Raw genomic sequence first — 20,302 nt, 5'->3', positions numbered from 1 at the left:
ACCATACCATCAGGAGCATAGTACCCCGGTGGTGGCTGCATATAAACCTCCTCACGCAACTCGCCATTGAGAAAAGCGTTCTGAACATCAAGTTGAGAGATAGACCACCGACGAACAGAAGCCACAACAAGAAGAGTGCGGACAGTGGTCATGTGGGCCACAGGAGCGAATGTCTCATCATAATCGCACCCCTGTTCCTGCTGAAAACCACGAGCAACAAGACGAGCTTTGTAGCGCTCAAGAGAACCATCGGAGCGAGTCTTAATCTTGTAGACCCACTTGCAGGTGATGGGACGGACACCGGAAGGAAGGGGAACCAGATCCCAGGTGCGACAGCGCTGAAGTGCAGCAAGCTCTTCGGCCATCGCAAGCTACCATTCAGGCTGAGTCATGGTAGTCCGATAGGAAGTGGGCTCAGCAATAACAAAGAGACCGTACCGATCAGGGGAGTAGCGATCAGGCGGGGGGGGGGGGCGAGGCCGAGCACGGAGATTGTGAATGGGAGGAGGCGTGGGAGGTGGTGCACCAGAGGTGGAAGACTCGTCAGAGGAAACATCCTCAGTACGAGATCGACTGGTATAGTGGAGAGGAAACGGTGAGAGAGGGCGACGGACTGGATATGATGGTGGAGAGGTGGAGGAGGAGAACGGAGAAGACAGGGTCGGTGGTGAATGAGAAGAAAGGAGAGGTGCCAGAGGAAGGGGTGACACATGAGGCACATAGCAGGGTGTATCGGGAAGGAGAAGGAAAGAAAGGTCGTCCACAGAGAAACTCGAGGAGGATGAACGTGGGTAGTAGGAACGAGACTCGTCAAAAGTCACATCACGCGAGATGCGCAAGCGACGACCCACAGGATCCCAACATCGATAGCCCTTGTTCTCATCACTGTAGCCAAGGAAAACACACTCAACCGACTAAGCAGTGAATTTGGTGCGTTCTCGGGGGGCAAAAAGAACATAGCACACGCATCCAAACATACGAAAAGCTGAGTAGTCAGGAGAGCGACCAGTGAGACACTCCATAGGAATACCACCCTGCAGAGCAGTCGATGGTTGAATGTTGATGAGGTAGGTGGATGCTGAAACAGCCTCAGCCCAAAATGGGGTGGAAGGGAAGCAGCAATCATCAGCGCACGAGCCATCTCAAGCAAATGACGATGCTTTCGTTCGGCAACGCCATTCTGAGCATGAGCACTAGGACAAGAGAACTGGGAAAGAGTCCCCTGTTCCGCGAGAAAACCACGCAACAGCTGAGAGATAAACTCTCCAGCGGAGTCAGCACGAAAAGTATGAATGGGCGTGGCAAACTGAGTGTGAACCATGGCAGCAAAGCGTTTGTATATAGGGAGAACCTCGCTACGAGATTTCATGAAGTAGAGCCAAGTGTAGCGAGAGAAATCATCAATAAACAAAACATAGTAGCGATGACCACCTTTCGAATCAAAGGGAGCAGGACCCCAAACATCAGAATGAACTAAGTCAAAAAGACGCTGAGATACAGACTCACTGGTAGGATAATGTAGCTGAGTCTGTTTGCTAAGTCTGCAACCATTACAATGTAAGGAGACATCTCCAGATACAAAACCTAAGAGGCCCTGACGGACTAAAGAAGACAAGTGAGAGCCACACATGTGACCAAGGCGATGATGCCACTGCTGGAAGGACGCAGACGAAGAGGCAGCAAGAGCATGAGAGCTGGCAGAAGTGGTGGCAACGGAAGGAACACAGAGCCAGTCAACCTCCCAAAGGCCCTCGGACTCACGGCGCCGGGGGACAGCACCAACCAAAGCCTTGGTGCGACGATCCTAAATGGAACAAGAGTCTGTATCAAGAATGACACGACAACCCGAATCAGTGAATTGGGCAGCAGAAAAAAGATTCATGGTAAGACGAGGAACATGTGAAACACTCGGAACAGAAAAAATGGAGTGGAAAGAACACCACGACTAGCAACAGGAAGAGATGTGTCGTCGGCAGTAAGAACATTAACAGGCGAATCAAGTGGTGTGAGAGAGGACAATGTGGAAGAATCATAAGACATATGAAAGGAGGCTCCAGAATCCAGAACCCACGAGGATGTACCTGACTGTCTAGATGCATGCGGTGGTGTAGAAGGGGATACAGTCATAGCAGCAGCTAAGCCAGTCGACGAGGAGCTGGAGGAGGCAAGTAGACGCTTGAGGCGTACAATGTCCTGGTCAGTGAGTGACGGAGTCGAGCAAGACGCAGGAGGGCCACTGGAAGGGGAGCGCCTCTGGTCCCGCTTCTTCTGGCGACAATCAGACTCTGGGTGACCTGACCGGGAGCAGTAACCACAGAAAGTGTCACGGCGCGACGTACTCTTCTCAGTATAAAGAGGACGGCTCACCCCCCTGAAGGAGTGGGCAGGAGTGGTGAAGCAGTGAGGCGAGCAGATGACACAGGAGCCCTGGTGGCCAACACTGAAGGAACCACAAGTAAACCAGCAGAGCGAAGTCGGGTCTCCTCAGCACGAAGCTCAGCAAGTACCTCCGATATAGGAACACGAGCACGAGCAAGCAGGTGAGCACGTCGAGGCTCGAACTCAGAGCGGAGACGAGATAAGAACTCATGAACCCGCTGAAACTCTAAATCAGACAGTGTAGTCTGACAGCAACGACAAGTTTCACAAACAACTGTCCGAAGAGAGTCAAGCTGGCGCCAGATGGCAGAACACTGTGAATAGAACTCATCAACAGAGGAATCACCTTGCTGAAGTGCGTGCTCCTGACACACCACAGATAGGTAGAGAGCATCACCAGAAGGCTGATAGCGCTGACAGAGGTAAGACCACATCGCTGCAACTGTGCCAAGTCCCATGAACTCTGAAGCAAACTGAGGGAGGACACTCGCAGTGAGAATAGCAGCAGCACGAGCATCATCATTGCACCACTGAGTGTAGGCAGACAGATCATCACGGTACACAGAAAGAGCATCTGAATAAGCTGATACCTGCTGGTCATAAGCATCAACTGCAGCATCATCGAGAGCCTTGGCTGCATCGCGGTCAGCCTGAGAAGTATCAGCAGCAAGGACCGGCGGTACCGGTGGGATTGGGGCCACTGGCGCAACAGGGCATGACGGACAAGGGACCTCGCCAGAGAGAACACCCCACAGAAGAAGGCCACGCATATGAGTGCGCATGAAGCCCACAAACTCAGCATAGTTGGTGCCATCAAAGATCACCGAACACCTAGGAACAGCAACATAGCCCGAAGAAGACATGACGAGGTCTTCTATTGCTCTTTCTAGTCAGGCTCCCCCCCTTTTTTTTGAGTGAGTCAACGCACCAAAGACACCCGATCTGGATCGGGCTGGAGGGCAAGCGAGGCAGCCCCTCTCGATCTGAAGCATGGGGCGCGGGGACGAGCGACCGGGCCATGCTCGATCTGGAGCAGGGGAAGCCTGGCTCCGCTCGATCGGAAGCAGGGGCGGGCGAGGCAGCCCCGCTCGATCAAAAGCAGGGTCGCGGGGGCGGGCGAGGCAGCCAGGGGCTGGCGGCGCGCCCGGGAACAGGCGAGCGCGGCGGCAGCCGGTCCGAACGAGGGCGCCGGCGGCCAGGCGCGTGGAGGCAACCAGGTCCAGAGGCGGGGTGGCGGCGGCCGGTCGGGACGGGGGCGCCGGTGGCCAGGCAAGCTGCAGGTCGGGCGCGTCCGGACGAGGGCGCCGGCGGCCAGTCTGCAGCAGGATCCGAGCTAGACCAAGAGGAGGACGGCAGGAATTGAGATAAGGTAGGAGGAATGCGCACGGAGTTGCGTCGTGCGAGAGAGAGAGGCTAACCTAGCATCTGATACCATGTTAGATGAGTGAGCAACTAAACTTTACCGAGGGCCAATGGCGAGTACATATACAGATGTGGTGAAGTGCAGAAAAACCCCTTATACAATGGGGATGTACACAATGAACTATACACATCTAACAAGTACTACATCCGTCCGGGTTTATTAGGCCCTCTTGTATTTTGAGCCAGATTTGGACCATCTATATTACTCAAAATATATAAAATATATGATACAGAAAGTACACCGCTAGATTTGTATTTGAAAGAGTTTTCCAACAATATAATTCTTGTGACATATCATTTACATTTTATTAGTTAAATTTGTAGGTCAAAGTTTAGCACAAAATAAGATGGGTCTAATAAACCCAGACGGCGAGGGAGTACCTGGCATGCTGAACTTTGGTCTGCAAAGTCAAGGGAGATGGCAATTATGCGGAGATTCCGTTTGGACGAGCGCCATATTGAGACCTTTCAGCTAAGCTGATTATCTCCTAGCTACCCATGCATGGAGGTAGCTAAGCTAGGATTGTTTAAGCAAAGACCAAGAACAAGACAAGAGTTCAATATGTATGTACACGTAGCAGTTGGTGCATGGATCATGGATGGATGGTGTTTATTCACAAATAATCATGCCATTGCCATGCCAGGGACCCTTTTGACTTGCACACCAGATGCCATCCGCCTCCTTTTCTGGGTCAGCACAATGCAGCCTTGCTGTTGCAGCGAATCTTGTTGCAAGTGTACGTAGGTTCACACTAGATCTCGCTGGGAGCACGCGTGCATGCGTGAACTACATGCTCTGCTCTACAGCGTCTAGTGTTTGATGTACCAAGCCAAGCTGCGCTGACAGTAACAGCCTACAGCGCCATGCACAGACACACTCTAACTCTGGTCAAGCTCTGCATCCGCTAGACGAAGGGAGTTTGTTTCACACTCACTGACTCACAGCCATTTCTACTTTTTACTGTAGCTTGGTAACAGAACGACTCATTTAGACGAGTGTTTTAAATAGCAAGCTACGTTAAATAGCGGCTCGACCTTCAAATCAGGTATAGCGAAGCTATAGCGGGCTATTTGTACGTAAAACCATTTAGCGGCACCCTACTCAAAATGCTATAGCCGGCTATAACCGACTATTTAAAACTATAGTTACATGAGACAAGAGCAGACGAACAAACTGGTCCAGCCACATGTCGTGCGTAATGCTGCTGGTGGTCACGGCTACACCGCTACAGTAGAGATGGTTGTGCAGCCAGAAGCGCGTTGCGGCATGCGCAAAGTGCAGCAGACAGCTCAGAGAGAGACCTACAATGGAGGCAAGCGCGTGCTCGTGCGTGGACCTGGCGCATGCATCCATGCATGCAGCTCGTCAGTCAGCATTGCTCTCCGCCTAGATAGATTCCTCTAGGTGGACCGTACGTCGGAGCCATCCGTGCATCGACCGATGTCAACTCTAGCCTATACACTAAAAACTTTTCTTCTGCAGTTGCCAATGCATGCCCACTAGCAACTGGTCGGGATACAGTTTAGTACAGTAAATATAATAACACTCACACAGACACCGTGTTGGATTTTTGCTAGTAGGCCTTTGGCCCAAAGCCTAACTAAAATTCGGAAATTCTCTTGGCCCATTCATGCACACATATGAGTGGAGTGAGTGAGGCTAAAGTTTAGTCCCACCCCGGAAGTTGAGAGAGAGTTGCACCTCTTTATAAGGTGAGCTCTTCTACCACTTGTATGAGCATGAGAAGAGGAGACCTACACGCGCGCTCCTCCTCGCTCGCCGCGCCCTCGCCCGCCCACGCCTCGTCACGACGCGGGTTGCGGGATTGAGCCGAGCCGAGGACAGAGCTATGCACGTTGTCTATATTTTTGCTGCATGGGAAAAATTAATGGGTCATTAATTAATAATTAACGGACGCGTTAATTACTGAACCGTTTCCGATTCTTTTGGATCGTGACGACTCGGACGTGGGGTTTACTCCCACGACCTACCCGGCCCGCACTATATAGTCAGGCAGACGTCTACCCTAGCCGCCGCCGCTTCGTATGGTTTCTCACCATCGTTCCAGATCATTGCGCCGCCAAGCAAGTCTTCTCCATCCCTCCTTCCGGCGTGCACCGCGAGAAGGGACAGCAGGCCTCCGGAACCCCGCCTCTCGTGATCCTGTACGGGAGAGGGGCGATCAGGTTTTTGGGGAGCGCACTCGCGCGACTGCTGGCAGCGACGACTTCGCGAACGACGACTTCTTCCCCGAGCTCGGCAACCTCGTCCTCGACGACATGGGCGACAACGTCAACACCGGCGGTGCTGCACCCGCTGCACCGTATGTGATTCTATCCTTACTGTTCGAGATCGTGGTACAATTCATGCTTCTAGTATGTGCCCTAGATGTGATATGTTCATCTGCTATGCTAGTTCGCATGATTAGTTTAATCTCTGCTGTTGTGGTCATGATTTATCTTCTGTTTATTCGGATTAAATCTCGTAGTAATTTTCTCATATTTCCAACAATCCAAAAACCTGATTATACGCAATTTACTCCGAGTGGTTTTGCTGCGCATCTGAAGCTGCCTGCCTTTAAGGTGGCGCAATATAAGAGGTGGCGCACGAGAGCAGTCTACTGGTTTCAGACCATGGGCTGCTATGATGCCACCAAGGGCAAGCCTAAGGGCGATCTTAATCCAGCACAGCTGAAAGCTTTTGAGAAGATCGATACCCTCTTTAAAGGCACTCTTCTGAGTGTTCTTGATGACTCCATTGTGGATTCGTATATGTCGTTTGACAACGGCAAGGACATGTGGGCTGCGCTCGAGGCCAAGTTTGGTGCCTCGGACGCCGGCAGCGAGTTGTACGTCATGGAGCAATTCTATGACTACAAGATGACTGATGAGCGCCCTGTTGTACAGCAGGCTCATGAGATACAGTCGCTCGCAAAAGAACTTGAGTACCTCGTGGATGACACACCCAGGACTATTTCAGAAGCCTATGCATCTCCTGATGCTGACTACTGGAAGGAAGCTATACGTAGCGAGATGGATTCCATCTTAGCTAACGGTATCTGGGAGATCACTGACCGTCCTTATGGGTGCAAACCTGTAGGATGTAAGTGGGTGTTCAAAAAGAAGCTTAGACCTGATGGTACTATTGAAAAGTATAAGGCACGGCTTGTGGCCAAGGGTTATACCCAGAAAGAAGGTGAAGACTTCTTTGATACTTACTCACCCGTGGCTAGACTGACCACAACTCGGGTGCTACTATCACTGGCTGCCTCACATGGTCTTCTCGTTCATCAAATGGATGTTAAGACGGCTTTCCTCAATGGAGAGTTGAAGGAGGAAATTTACATGGATCAGCCAGATGGTTTTGTAGTAACTGGTTAGGAAGGAAAGGTGTGCAAGTTATTAAAGTCTTTATATGGCCATAAACAAGCTCCTAAGGAGTGGCATGAGAAGTACGAAAGAACATTAACTGCTGCCGGCTTTGTAGTAAACGATGGTGACAAGTGCGTGTACTATCTCTATGGTGGGGGCGAAGGAGTTATTCTTTGTCTGTATGTCGACGACATATTGATCTTTGGAACCAAACTTGATTTAATTAAGGAGGTTAAGGATTTCTTATCTCGCTGTTTTGAGATGAAGGATCTAGGAGTAGCTGATGTTATCTTAAACATCAAGCTGTTGAGAGATGAGAATGGTGGGATCACACTGCTTCAGTCTCATTATGCGGAAAAGGTCTTGAGTCGTTTTGGGTATAGCGACTGCACGCCTTCTCCAACTCCATATGATGCTAGTGTGTTGCTTCAAAACAATCGATGGATTGCTAGAGATCAACTGAGGTATTCCCAGATTATTGACTCGCTTATGTATTTGGCGAGTGCCACGAGGCCTGACATCTCTTTTGTTGTGAGCAAGCTGAGTCGGTTTTTGTCAAAACCGGAAGATGATCATTGCCATGCGCTTGAGAGAGTTATGCGCTATTTGAAAGGCACCGCGAGCTATGAGATTCACTACACCGGGTATCCAAGGGTACTAGAGGGTTATAGTGACTCAAACTGGATATCTGATGTTGATGAGATTAAGGCCACAAGTGGTTATGTTTTTACACTTGCTGGTGGCGTTGTTTCCTGGAAGTCTTGCAAGCAGACCATCTTAACGAGGTCAACTATGGAAGCAGAACTCATAGCATTAGACACTGCCAGTGTTGAAGCAGAGTGGCTTCGTGAACTCTTGATGGACTTACCTATGGTTGAAAAACCAATACCCCCTATCCTGATGAACTATGATAATCAAACTGTGATCGTCAAGATAAACAGTTCTAAGGATAATATGAAGTCCTCAAGGCATGTGAAGAGGAGACTAAAATCTGTCAGTAAATTGAGGAACTCCGGAGTTATTACGTTGGATTATATCCAAACATCGAAAAACTTGGCAGATCCCTTCACAAAGGGTCTATCACGTAATGTGATAGATAATGCATCGATGGAGATGGGTTTGAGACCCACCGCTTGAGTTGTCCATAGTGGTAACCCACTCAATGTGATCGGAGATTCCGTGAAGTAGAAGTGGGAGACAAGCTGTTGGTCAGCTGGGAGGAGAGTATCCCTATATTAATTATCCCACTCCGTGAAGATGCAATACTCTCCTGATCTGCATGGCAGGTTGATACTTATCTTAATTTGTTCCAAGTGGCTTATTCGGGTAAGCAGAGATGTTGTACTGCAGAACATCTTCTGAGGAACACACCTATATGAATTTGATTGTTAACGTCGCAGTCTGTGAGAATTGGGTGTTCTCTAATAAATTCATGAAAGGCCCTGGAGTACGACGTATACGCTCCACCCGCGGGGAAGCCTTGCGGCAGGCCAGTATCAGTCAAGAATTTGTGTGAAACTACTTTCACAGAAAACTTGTAGTTCAAGGCATAGTCCATTATTCAAGTTGTGATCTAGTGTAGCATAAATTTCTAAGTGGAAGTTCAACTTCACGGTATCCACTAAGCACCGATATATAAAACAATGTCTTGTAACTAAATGATGAGATGTGCCAATGAGACTTTGTGGGGGATTGTTGGATTTTTGCTAGTAGGCCTTTGGCCCAAAGCCCAACTAAAATTCTGAAATTCTCTTGGCCCATTCATGCACACATGTGAGTGGAGTGAGTGAGGCTAAAGTTTAGTCCCACCCCAGAAGTTGAGAGAGAGTTGCACCTCTTTATAAGGTGAGCTCTTCTACCACTTGTATGAGCATGAGAAGAGGAGACCTACATGCGTGCTCCTCCTCCTCGCTCGCCTCGCCACGCCACGCCTCGTCACGACGCGCCGCGGGTTGCGGGATTGAGCCGAGCCGAGGACAGAGCTATGCACGTTGTCTATATTTTTGCTGCATGGGAAAATTAATGAGTCATTAATTAATAATTTACGGACGCGTTAATTACTGAACCGTTTCCGATTCTATTGGATCGTGACGACTCGGACGTGGGGTTTACTCCCACGACCTACCCGGCCCGCACTATATAGTCAGGCAGACGTCTACCCTAGCCGCCGCCGCTTCGTATGGTTTCTCACCACCGTTCCAGATCATTGCGCTGCCAAGCAAGTCTTCTCCATCCCTCCTTTCGGCGTGCACCGCGAGAAGGGACAGCAGGCCTCCGGAACCCCGCCTCTAGTGATCCTGTACGGGAGAGGGGCGATCAGGTTTTTGGGGAGCGCACTTGCGCGACCGCTGGCAGCGACGACTTCGCGAACGACGACTTCTTCCCCGACCTCGGCAACCTCGTCCTCGACGACATGGGCGACAACGTCAACGCCGGCGGTGCTGCACCCGCTGCACCGTATGTGATTCTATCCTTACTGTTCGAGATCGTGGTAGAATTCATGCTTCTAGTATGTGCCCTAGATGTGATATGTTCATCTGCTATACTAGTTCGCATGATTAGTTTAATCTCTGCTGCTGTGGTCATGATTTATCTTCTGTTTATTCGGATTAAATCTCGTAGTAATTTTCTCATATTTCCAACAATCCAAAAACCTGATTATACGCAATTTACTCCGAGTGGTTTTTCTGCGCATCTGAAGCCGCCTGCCTTTAAGGTGGCGCAATATAAGAGGTGGAGCATGAGAGCAGTCTACTGGTTTCAGACCATGGGCTGCTATGATGCCACCAAGGGCAAGCCTGAGGGCGATCTTAATCCAGCACAGCTGGAAGCTTTTGAGAAGATCGATACCCTCTTTAAAGGCGCTCTTCTGCGTGTTCTTGATGACTCCATTATGGATTCGTATATGTCGTTTGACAACGGCAAGGACATGTGGGCTGCGCTCGAGGCCAAGTTTGGTGCCTCGGACGCCGGCAGCGAGTTGTACGTCATGGAGCAATTCTATGACTACAAGATGACTGATGAGCGCCCTGTTGTACAGCAGGCTCATGAGATACAGTCGCTCGCAAAAGAACTTGAGTACCTCGTGGATGACACACCCAGGACTATTTCAGAAGCCTATGCATCTCCTGATGCTGACTACTAGAAGGAAGCTATACGTAGCGAGATGGATTCCATCTTAGCTAACGGTATCTGGGAGATCACTGACCGTCCTTATGGGTGCAAACCTGTAGGATGTAAGTGGGTGTTCAAGAAGAAGCTTAGACCTGATGGTACTATTGAAAAGTATAAGGCACGGCTTGTGGCCAAGGGTTATACCCAGAAACAAGGTGAAGACTTCTTTGATACTTACTCACCCGTGGCTAGACTGACCACAATTCGTCTGCTACTATCACTGGCTGCCTCACATGGTCTTCTCGTTCATCAAATGGACGTTAAGACGGCTTTCCTCAATGGAGAGTTGAAGGAGGAAATTTACATGGATCAGCCAGATGGTTTTGTAGTACCTGGTCAGGAAGGAAAGGTGTGCAAGTTATTAAAGTCTTTATATGGCCTTAAACAAGCTCCTAAGGAGTGGCATGAGAAGTTCGAAAGAACATTAACTGCTGCCGGCTTTGTAGTAAACGATGGTGACAAGTGCGTGTACTATCGCTATGGTGGGGGCGAAGGAGTTATTCTTTGTCTGTATGTCGACGACATATTGATCTTTGGAACCAAACTTGATTTAATCAAGGAGGTTAAGGATTTCTTATCTCGCTGTTTTGAGATGAAGGATCTAGGAGTAGCTGATGTTATCTTAAACATCAAGCTGTTGAGAGATGAGAATGGTGGGATCACACTGCTTCAGTCTCATTATGTGGAAAAGGTCTTGAGTCGTTTTGGGTATAGCGACTGCACGCCTTCTCCAACTCCATATGATGCTAGTGTGTTGCTTCGAAAGAATCGACGGATTGCTAGAGATCAACTGAGGTATTCTCAGATTATTGGCTCGCTTATGTATTTGGCGAGTGCCACGAGGCCTGACATCTCTTTTGCTGTCAGCAAGCTGAGTCGGTTTGTGTCAAAACCGGGAGATGATCATTGGCATGCGCTTGAGAGAGTTATGCGCTATTTGAAAGGCACCGCGAGCTATGGGATTCACTACACCGGGTATCCAAGGGTACTAGAGGGTTATAGTGACTCAAACTGGATATCTGATGCTGATGAGATTAAGGCCACAAGTGGTTATGTTTTTACACTTGGTGGTGGCGCTGTTTCCTGGAAGTCTTGCAAGCAGACCATCTTAACGAGGTCAACTATGGAAGCAGAACTCACAGCATTAGACACTGCCACTGTTGAAGCAGAGTGGCTTTGTGAACTCTTGATGGACTTACCTATGGTTGAAAAACCAATACCCCCTATCCTGATGAACTATGATAATCAAACTGTGATCGTCAAGATAAACAGTTCTAAGGACAATATGAAGTCCTCAAGGCATGTGAAGAGGAGACTAAAATCTGTCAGAAAATTGAGGAACTCCGGAGTTATTACGTTGGATTATATCCAAACATCGAAAACTTGGCAGATCCCTTCACAAAGGGTCTATCACGTAATGTCATAGATAATGCATCGATGGAGATGAGTTTGAGACCCACCGCATGAGTTGTCCATAGTGGCAACCCACTCTATGTGATCGGAGATCCCGTGAAGTAGAAGTGGGAGACAAGCTGTTGGGCAGCTGGGAGGAGAGTATCCCTATATTAATTATCCCACACCGTGAAGATGCAATACTCTCCTGATCTGCATGGCAGGTTGATACTTATCTTAATGTGTTCCAAGTGGCTTATTCGGGTAAGCAGAGATGTTGTCCTGCAGAACATCTTCTGAGGAACACACCTGTATGAATTTGACTGTTAACGTCGCAGTCTGTGAGAATTGGGTGTTCTCTAATAAATTCATGAAAGGCCCTGGAGTATGACGTATACGCTCCACCCGCGGGGAAGCCTTGCGGCAGCCTAGTATCGGTCAAGAATTTGTGTGAAACTAGTTTCACAGAAAACTTGTAGTTCAAGGCATAGTCCACTATTCAAGTTGTGATCTAGTGTAGCATAAATTTCTAAGTGGAAGTTCAACTTCACAGTCTCCAATAAGCACCGATATATAAAACTATGTTTTGGAACTAAATGATGAGATGTGCCAATAAGACTTTGTGGGGGATTGTTGGATTTTTGCTAGTAGGCCTTTGGCCCAAAGCCCAACTAAAATTCTGAAATTCTCTTGGCCCATTCATGCACACATGTGAGTGGAGTGAGTGAGGCTAAAGTTTAGTCCCACCCCGGAAGTTGAGAGAGAGTTGCACCTCTTTATAAGGTGAGCTCTTCTACCACTTGTATGAGCATGAGAAGAGGAGACCTACACACGCGCTCCTCCTCCTCGCTCGCCTCGCCACGCCACGCCTCGTCACGACGCGCCGCGGGTTGCGGGATTGAGCCGAGCCGAGGACAGAGCTATGCACATTGTCTATATTTTTGCTGCATGGGAAAATTAATGAGTCATTAATTAATAATTAATAGACGCGTTAATTACTGAACTGTTTCCGATTCTTTTGGATCGTGACGACTCGGACGTGGGGTTTACTCCCACGACCTACCCGGCCCGCACTATATAGTCAGGAAGACGTCTACCCTAGCCGCCGCCGCTTCGTATGGTTTCTCACCACCGTTCCAGATCATTGCGCCGCCAAGCAAGTCTTCTCCATCCCTCCTTCCGGCGTGCACCGCGAGAAGGGACAGCAGGCCTCCGGAACCCCGCCTCTCGTGATCCTGTACGGGAGAGGGGTGATCAGGTTTTTGGGGAGCGCACTCGCGCGACTGCTGGCAGCGACGACTTCGCGAACGATGACTTCTTCCCCGACCTCGGCAACCTCGTCCTCAACGACATGGGCGACAACGTCAACGCCGGCGGTGCTGCACCCGCTACACCGTATGTGATTCTATCCTTACTGTTCGAGATCGTGGTAGAATTCAGGCTTCTAGTATGTTCCCTAGATGTGATATGTTCATCTGCTATGCTAGTTCGCATAATTAGTTTAATCTCTGCTGCTGTGGTCATGATTTATCTTCTGTTTATTCGGATTAAATCTCATAGTAATTTGCTCATATTTCCAACAATCCAAAAACCTGATTATACGCAATTTACTCCGAGTGGTTTTGCTGCGCATCCGAAGCCGCCTGCCTTTAAGGGGGCGCAATATAAGAGGTGGCGCACGAGAGAAATCTACTGGTTTCAGACCATGGGCTGCTATGATGCCACCAAGGGCAAGCCTGAGGGCGATCTTAATCCAGTACAGCTGGAAGCTTTTGAGAAGATCGATACCCTCTTTGAAGGCGCTCATCTGAGTGTTCTTGATGACTCCATTGTGGATTCATATATGTTGTTTGACAATGGCAAGGACATGTGGGCTGCGCTCGAGGCCAAGTTTGGTGCCTCGGACGCTGGCAGCGAGTTGTACGTCATGGAGCAATTCTATGACTACAAGATGACTGATGAGCGCCCTGTTGTACAGCAGGCTCATGAGATACAGTCGCTCGCAAAAGAACTTGAGTACCTCATGGATGACACACCCAGGACTATTTCAGAAGCCTATGCATCTCCTGATGCTGACTACTGGAAGGAAGCTATACGTAGCGAGATGGATTCCATCTTAGCTAACGGTAAATGGGAGATCACTGATCGTCCTTATGGGTGCAAACCTGTAGGATGTAAGTGGGTGTTCAAGAAGAAGCTTAGACCTGATGGTATGACTGAAAAGTATAAGGCACGGCTTGTGGCCAAGGGTTATACCCAGAAACAAGGTGAAGACTTCTTTGATACTTACTCACCCGTGGCTAGACTGACCACAATTCGGGTGCTACTATCACTGGCTGCCTCACATGGTCTTCTCGTTCATCAAATGGACGTTAAGACGGCTTTCCTCAATGGAGAGTTGAAGGAGGAAATTTACATGGATCAGCCAGATGGTTTTGTAGTACCTGGTCAGGAAGGAAAGGTGTGCAAGTTATTAAAGTCTTTATATGGCCTTAAACAAGATCCTAAGGAGTGGCATGAGAAGTTCGAAAGAACATTAACTGCTGCCGGCTTTGTAGTAAACGATGGTGACAAGTGCGTGTACTATCGCTATGGTGGGGGCGAAGGAGTTATTCTTTGTCTGTATGTCGACGACATATTGATCTTTGGAACCAAACTTGATTTAATCAAGGAGGTTAAGGATTTCTTATCTCGCTGTTTTGAGGTGAAGGATCTAGGAGTAGCTGATGTTATCTTAAACATCAAGCTGTTGAGACATGAGAATGGTGGGATCACACTGCTTCAGTCTCATTATGTGGAAAAGGTCTTGAGTCGTTTTGCGTATAGCGACTGCACGCCTTCTCCAACTCCATATGATGGTAGTGTGTTGCTTCGAAAGAATCGACGGATTGCTAGAGATCAACTGAGGTATTCTCAGATTATTGGCTCGCTTATGTATTTGGCGAGTGCCACGAGGCCTGACATCTCTTTTGCTGTGAGCAAGCTGAGTCGGTTTGTGTCAAAACCGGGAGATGATCATTGGCATGCACTTGAGAGATTTATGCGCTATTTGAAAGGCACCGCGAGCTATGGGATTCACTACACCGGGTATCCAAGGGTACTAGAGGGTTATAGTGACTCAAACTGGATATCTGATGCTGATGAGATTAAGGCCACAAGTGGTTATGTTTTTACACTTGGTGGTGGCACTGTTTCCTGGAAGTCTTGCAAGCAGACCATCTTGACGAGGTCAACTATGGAAGCAGAACTCACAGCATTAGACACTGCCACTGTTGAAGCAGAGTGGCTTCGTGAACTCTTGATGGACTTACCTATGGTTGAAAAACCAATACCCCCTATCCTGATGAACTGTGATAATCAAACTGTGATCGTCAAGATAAACAGTTCTAAGGACAACATGAAGTCCTCAAGGCATGTGAAGAGGAGACTAAAATCTGTCAGAAAATTGAGGAACTCCGGAGTTATTATGTTGGATTATATCCAAACGTCGAAAAACTTGGCAGATCCCTTCACAAAGGGTCTATCACGTAATGTGATAGATAATGCATCGATGGAGATGGGTTTGAGACCCACCGCATGAGTTGTCCATAGTGGTAACCCACTCTATGTGATCGGAGATCCCGTGAAGTAGAAGTGGGAGACAAGCTGTTGGTCAGCTGGGAGGACAGTATCCCTATATTAATTATCCCACTCCGTGAAGATGCAATACTCTCCTGATCTGCATGGCAGGTTGATACTTATCTTAATGTATTCCAAGTGGCTTATTCGGGTAAGCAGAGTTGTTGTCCTGCAGAACATCTTCTGAGGAACACACCTATATGAATTTGACTGTTAACGTCGCAGTCTGTGAGAATTGGGTGTTCTCTAATAAATTCATGAAAGGCCCTGGAGTATGACGTATACGCTCCACCCGCGGGGAAGCCTTGCGGCAGCCCAGTATCGGTCAAGAATTTGTGTGAAACTAGTTTCACAGAAAACTTGTAGTTCAAGGCGTAGTCCACTATTCAAGTTGTGATCTAGTGTAGCATAAATTTCTAAGTGGAAGTTCAACTTCACAGTCTCCACTAAGCACCGATATATGAAACAATGTTTTGGAACTAAATGATGAGATGTGACAATGAGACTTTGTGGGGGATTGTTGGATTTTTGCTAGTAGGCCTTTGGCCCAAAGCCCAACTAAAATTCTGAAATTCTCTTGGCCCATTCATGCACACATGTGAGTGGAGTGAGTGAGGCTAAAGTTTAGTCCCACCCTGGAAGTTGAGAGAGAGTTGCACCTCTTTATAAGGTGAGCTCTTCTACCACTTGTATGAGCATGAGAAGAGGAGACCTACACGCGCGCTCCTCCTCCTCGCTCGCCTCGCCACGCCACGCCTCGTCACGACGCGCCCCGTCCCGCCCCGCCGCAGGTTGCGGGATTGAGCCGAGCCGAGGACAGAGCTATGCACGTTGTCTATATTTTTGCTGCATGGGAAAATTAATGATTCATTAATTAATAATTAACGGACGCGTTAATTACTGAACCGTTTCCGATTCTTTTGGATCGTGACGACTCGGACGTGGGGTTTACTCCCACGACCTACCCGGCCCGCACTATATAGTCAGGCAGACGTCTACCCTAGCCGCCGCCGCTTCATATGGTTTCTCACCACCGTTCCAGATCATTGCGCCGCCAAGCAAGTCTTCTCCATCCCTCCTTCCGGCGTGCACCGCGAGAAGGGACAGCAGGCCTCCGGAACCCCGCCTCTCATGATCCTGTACGGGAGAGGGGCCATCAGGTTTTTGGGGAGCGCACTCGCGCGACTGCTGGCAGCGACGACTTCGCGAACGACGACTTCTTCCCCGACCTCGGCAACCTCGTCCTCGACGACATGGGCGACAACGTCAACGCCGGCGGTGCTGCACCCGCTGCACCGTATGTGATTCTATCCTTACTGTTCGAGATAGTGGTAGAATTCATGCTTCTAGTATGTGCCCTAGATGTGATATGTTCATCTGCTATGCTAGTTCGCATGATTAGTTTAAAATCTGCTGCCGTGGTCATGATTTATCTTCTGTTTATTCGGATTAAATCTTGTAGTAATTTGCTGATATTTCCAACAATCCAAAAACCTGATTATACGCAATTTACTCTGAGTGGTTTTGCTGCGCATCTGAAGCCGCCTGCCTTTAAGGGGGCGCAATATAAGAGGTGGCGCACGAGAGCAGTCTACTGGTTTCAGACCATGGGCTGCTATGATGCCACCAAGGGCAAGCCTGAGGGTGATCTTAATCCAGCATAGCTGGAAGCTTTTGAGAAGATCGATACCCTCTTTAAAGGCGCTCTTCTGAGTGTTCTTGATGACTCCATTGTGGATTCGTATATGTCGTTTGACAACGGCAAGGACATGTGGGCTGCGCTCGAGGCCAAGTTTGGTGCCTCGGACGCCGGCAGCGAGTTGTACGTCATGGAGCAATTCTATGACTACAAGATGACTGATGAGCGCCCTGTTGTACAGCAGGCTCATGAGATACAATCGCTCGCAAAAGAACTTGAGTACTTCAAGTGTGTGTTGCCGGAGGCATCATTGCCGAGCTTCCACCTTCGTGGAACAATTTTGCTACTTCCCTGAAGCACAAGAGACAGGAGTTTTCCGTTGCAGATCTCATTGGTACTCTTGATGTTGAAGAGAAGGCGAGAGCAAAGGACACACGTGCTCGAGTTGCTGAGGGAGGTTCTAGTGCCCACATGGTACAGAAGAAGAACTCCCAGCCCAACAAGTTCAAAAACAATAAGAACAAAACTCAGGGCAAAGGCAAGTTTGATACAAAGAACAAGCCATCACATTCTACCAACTTCAAGAAGAATTCTCATAGGAAAGGGAAGGGACTTTGCCATGTCTGCGGTGATCCTAATCACTGGGCTCCGAAGTGTCCTAACCGCTTTGAGGAGCGCGAACATGAGAAGAGCGACAAGTCCGCTAATGTTGTCATCGGTGATACTGATATGAAGGAATCAGGGTACGGTATTTTTCCTACCATCCTTTCAGTATTTCAATCTGCTGATTGGTTAATTGACACCGGTGCCAATGTACATGTTTGTGCTGACGCCTCCATGTTTTCTTCTTACCAGGCAACAGGGACTTCACCCGTGCTGATGGGGAACGGGTCACATGCCATCGTTCGAGGTGTTGGTACGGTCGATCTGAAGTTTACTTCGGGGAAGACTGTGCGTCTGAAGAACGTTCATCATGTGTCGTCCATCAATAAAAATCTCGTTAGCGGTTCCCGTTTATGTCGAGATGGTTTTAAGTTGGTTTTCGAATCCAATAAAGTTGTAATTTCTAAGTGTGGACAATTTGTTGGAAAAAGCTATGAGTGCGGAGGCTTGTTCCGCCTATCTTTGTCAGATATTTGCACTAAAGTTATTAATAATGTTTGCCACAATAATGAGTCTGATATTTGGCATTCATGACTCTGTCCTATTAACTTTGGTTGCTTGACGCGGTTAGCCAATATGAATTTAATTCCGAAAATCTCTACTATCAAAGGCTCCTAGTGCCAAGTATGTGCGCAAGCTAAGCAACCTCGCAAGTCCCATAAGACTGCAGAGGCAAGAGACTTGGCGTCACTAGAGCTTATACATTCTGATCTTTGTGAGATGAATGGCGTGTTGACAAAAGGTGGAAAGAGATACTTCATGACGTTGATTGATGACTCCACTAGATATTGTTATGTGTATCTTCTGAAATCAAAATATGAGGCTTTGACTTTCTTTACAAACTATAAAGCTGAGGCAGAGAACCAACTTGATCGAAAAATTAAACGGCTTAGGTCCGATCATGGTGGAGAGTATTTTTCCAATGAATTTGATCTGTTTTGTGCGGAACATGGTATAATACATGAGAGGACGCCTCCCTACTCACCCCAGTCAAATGGGGTAGCCGAAAGAAAGAACCGAACTCTAACTGACATGGTTAACACCATGTTAGACACTTCGGGTCTATCCAAGGAATGGTGGAGGGAGGCGCTAATGACTGCGTGTCATGTCCTAAACCGAGTTCCCACAAAGCATAAGACCATGACTCCATTTGAGGAATGGGAAAGTAAAAGGTTGAAACTCTCTTACCTACGTACTTGGGGTTGTTTGGCGAAAGTCAATATACTAATTCCCAAGAAGCGCAAGCTTGGACCAAAAACCGTGGATTGTGTTCTTCTGGGCTATGCTTTTCATAGCATCGGCTATAGATTTTTGATAATAAAATCTGAGGTATCCGACATGCATGTTGGTATGATTATGGAATCAAATGATGCAACTTTCTTTGAGGACATATTTCCTATGAAGGATATGTCGAGTTCATCAAATCAGGAGATACCTACTCCATCTAGTGAGGAATTCACTGTAATTCCTGAACCCACCATTGCGATGGAACACATTGAGAATCCTGTTGAGGGTAACAATGGAACTCCTGTGAGGAGTAAGAGACAGAGGACTGCAAAGTCTTTTGGTGATGATTTCATTGTGTACCTCGTGGATGACACACACAGGACTATTTCAGAAGCCTATGCATCTCCTGATGCTGACTACTGGAAGGAAGCTATACGTAGCGAGATGGATTCCATCTTAGCTAACGGTACCTGGGAGATCACTAACCGTCCTTATGGGTGCAAACCTGTAGGATGTAAGTGCGTGTTCAAGAAGAAGCTTAGACCTGATGGTACGATTGAAAAGTATAAGGCACGGCTTGTGGCCAAGGGTTATACCCAGAAAGAAGGTGAAGACTTATTTGATACTTACTCACCCGTGGCTAGACTGACCACAATTCGGGTGCTACTATCACTGGCTGCCTCACATGGTCTTCTCGCTCATCAAATGGACGTTAAGACGGCTTTCCTCAATGGAGAGTTGAAGGAGGAAATTTACATGGATCAGCCAGATGGTTTTGTAGTACCTGGTCAGGAAGGAAAGGTGTGCAAGTTATTAAAGTCTTTATATGGCCTTAAACAAGCTCCTAAGGAGTGGCATGAGGAGTTCGAAAGAACATTAACTACTGCCGGCTTTGTAGTAAACGATGGTGACAAGTGCGTGTACTATCGCTATGGTGGAGGCGAAGGAGTTATTCTTTGTCCGTATGTCGACGACATATTGATCTTTGGAACCAAAATTGATTTAATCAAGGAGGTTAAGGATTTCTTATCTCGCTGTTTTGAGATGAAGAATCTAGGAGTAGCTGATGTTATCTTAAACATCAAGCTGTTGAGAGATGAGAATGGTGGGATCACACTGCTTCAGTCTCATTATGTGGAAAAGGTCTTGGGTCGTTTTGGGTATAGCGACTGCACGCCTTCTCCAACTCCATATGATGCTAGTGTGTTGCTTCGAAAGAATCGACAGATTGCTAGAGATCAACTGAGGTATTCTCAGATTATTGGCTCGCTTATGTATTTGGCGAGTTCCACGAGGCCTGACATCTCTTTTGCTGTGAGCAAGCTGAGTCGGTTTGTGTTAAAACCGGGAGATGATCATTGGCATGCGCTTGAGAGATTTATGCGCTATTTGAAAGGCACCGCGAGCTATGGGATT

The 20,302-nt window shown here is 48.0% G+C and overlaps 1 pseudogene; it reads right to left on the bottom strand.

Annotated features, from left to right (window-relative positions):
* Positions 1-1,878: 1,878 nt before the first annotated feature.
* On the bottom strand, positions 1,879-3,242 carry LOC147992724 (uncharacterized; annotated as a pseudogene).
* Between the last annotated feature and the right edge of the window lie 17,060 nt (positions 3,243-20,302).

This window comes from Triticum urartu, chromosome 1A, assembly GCF_056163025.1.
Source record: "Triticum urartu cultivar PI428250 chromosome 1A, HENAU_Tu73, whole genome shotgun sequence".
Classification (NCBI taxonomy): Eukaryota; Viridiplantae; Streptophyta; class Magnoliopsida; order Poales; family Poaceae; genus Triticum; species Triticum urartu.
The sequence above is the reverse complement of the archived record's forward strand: the minus strand, read 5'-3'. Positions and strand labels throughout refer to the sequence as shown.